The 2,430-nt window shown below is 36.4% G+C and overlaps 1 pseudogene across 1 annotated transcript; it reads left to right on the top strand.

Annotated features, from left to right (window-relative positions):
• The first annotated feature begins 586 nt into the window (after nucleotides 1–586).
• On the top strand, nucleotides 587–2,057 carry LOC146949602 (putative Peroxidase 48; annotated as a pseudogene). The gene is made up of 3 exons (XR_015028076.1): nucleotides 587–616; nucleotides 870–1,228; nucleotides 1,443–2,057. The product of XR_015028076.1 is annotated as a putative Peroxidase 48 (transcript).
• The last annotated feature ends 373 nt before the right edge of the window (nucleotides 2,058–2,430 follow it).

A 2,430-nucleotide genomic window follows, 5' to 3' on the forward strand; every position in this document is an offset into this window, starting at 1 on the left:
ACGGTATCTAACAACACATTTGTAGCTTTAAGGTTTCCATGAGGAACAGCTCGGTCGAAATGGAGATAGTTCAGGCCACGTGCTACATCGACTGCTATTTTGATCCTTTGAGCCCATGTTGACGGTGGACCGTTTTTCCCCGGTCGATCTGAGAATTTCAATGTATAGGAAAGTGTTCAAACTATAAATATTTAAGAATAATAACAAAAAGATATAAATTGGTGAAACCATATATGTACACAATCACACACAGAAACAATATATTTTAACTTAAAGTAAGAAAATATGGCATGTCTTGCAATATTATATGCACACAGCACAGGCCATAATGCACTATTGCTTGAGTGACAAACTTCTGATAAAAAAAAAAAAAAAAAACTCCTGGAAAGTGAAAACCAAAATCTTGTCTAAGGCTCTATTTGGTCTTATATTTTACTTATCTTTAAAAGAAGTTAGGTCAAACAGCACTTTTTAAAAGATCTTAATTACAAAAAAAGCTTATCTTTTATATACTGGGATCAAGTCCATAAGTCCATAATTAAAGCATACGTTAGAAGATGAATTACCCCTTTAGAAGATTAATCTCATGATCACTAAATACAACAAGGATACCCTAGTGAGTTCATTCCTATATAAAAATAGTATCAATATGCTAACTAACCATTCAGTTACAATTCCAACAAACCCAATAACTTCCTAAACAAGTCTTCTCTTTCTCTTCTTCGTCTTTTCTTTCATGATGGCTTCATCCAGGTAAATAAACTTAATCTTTTTTCATTCTTCTTTAATTCTTTATTAAATCATCTTCTTGCTTTCATAATGGTTTTGATTTGCTGTTCTAACTACTTGTGGTGGTGTTGCCAAATCAGGGATGTGATGCTTCCTTGCTATTGGAGGACAATGGTGATAGAAACGGTTTCTATGAGAAGCAGGCTATTCCAAATCAAACATTGAAAGGTTTTGACAAAGTTGACTTGATTAAGCTGTTGAAAGCTCTTAATTCTGATGAATTTTCACTTTATTTATGCACCTATGATTTATTTGTAGACATGGCCATCGCAGGGTGCTGCTCCTTTCTATCCAGGTTTAACAGGCAGACGAGATAGCCTGCAATCGTTTTTTCAGGAGGCAACTGATCAGATTCCAAGGCCTGACGATAACATTATGCGCACACTGCACCTCTTCAATCTTAGAGGATTCATCGCACGGGAAACAGTCAGCCTCCTTGGTAAATTACTTTACACTTACACATTTATTTATGAATATAATATGATAAGGTATTATTTGTGGCTGCATTGCGAACTGTTGAGCTTGATGCAGCCTCAACTGTGGTCACAAAGGCATCAAAAACCATGATGTCATAGCTAAGATTGTGATCTCACACATTTTTTAAAACCTTGAATAAGGCTAATGGGATCTGTTGGTTTCTGGATAATATACAGGAGGACACAACATTGGAAAAATCGGTTGTGATCTCATTCAACAAAGGCTGTACGACTTTCAAGGAACAGGGCAACCAGATCCGAGTATACCTCTCGATTTTCTCAGTCAGATGAAGCTAAACTGTCCTGACAACTGTAAGAATAATATCAGCAGCAACGGCACGTTTTCGATGTTTACAGTTTCAAAGCGAGTGAACGTTCATCACTCTAGTAGTGACAAAGGGATGTCATACATGCAAGCATTGTCATCTGCAGTGCCATCTGGAGCATCTTTTGACACTCACTACTATCAGAGTTTGTTGAGAGGAAGAGGGTTATTGTTTGCTGATCAACAGCTGATGGCTCAAGAGAAGACTGCCAGATTGGTTTCTGCTTATGCTTCAGATGACGGATCAACCTTTCGGATGGATTTCGCAAGGGTTATGTTGAAATTGTCTAACCTTGATGTTTTGACTGGAAATCAAGGTCAGGTTCGTCTGAATTGCTCCCGTCTCGTAAGCTCTTAAGTGAGTTGGTTCATATATTTCATTCTAGTTTAGCAAATTTGTTATCTTCCCATGTAAGTTTCTCATACACATTTGAGGGTAGTTTTGGCCATGTAAAGTGACAGCAGTTACGGAATTTATTGATTTTGATGGCACTGTTTTAAAAAATGTTTACTCTAGTGTTGCAAAGCTGCAATAAATATAAACAAATCTAAGTGTTCTGTTATGCTTTATGAAAACTTGGATTCCAAGGTACCGGAGTATATTTTTGTATTAGCTCCCTATCAACTCATAGAATTAGAGATCAAGGAATGATTCTTAGATATGATATTGCAAGTCACAACTGCTTCTGTGATGGTTCCTCTCCTATCCATAATGTTTAATGAATACATACTAGTAAGCAGCAGTCCATCATGGACACAGTTGTGCGGATATAAGGAATCAACTTTCACGTCGAAGTTAATGTCAAATGTAGGTTTAAATTTAAACTATATATGAAAATA

The sequence above is a fragment of the Medicago sativa genome, chromosome 2 (assembly GCF_051527215.1).
Source record: "Medicago sativa cultivar Bolivia chromosome 2, Bolivia_mono, whole genome shotgun sequence".
NCBI lineage: Eukaryota > Viridiplantae > Streptophyta > Magnoliopsida > Fabales > Fabaceae > Medicago > Medicago sativa.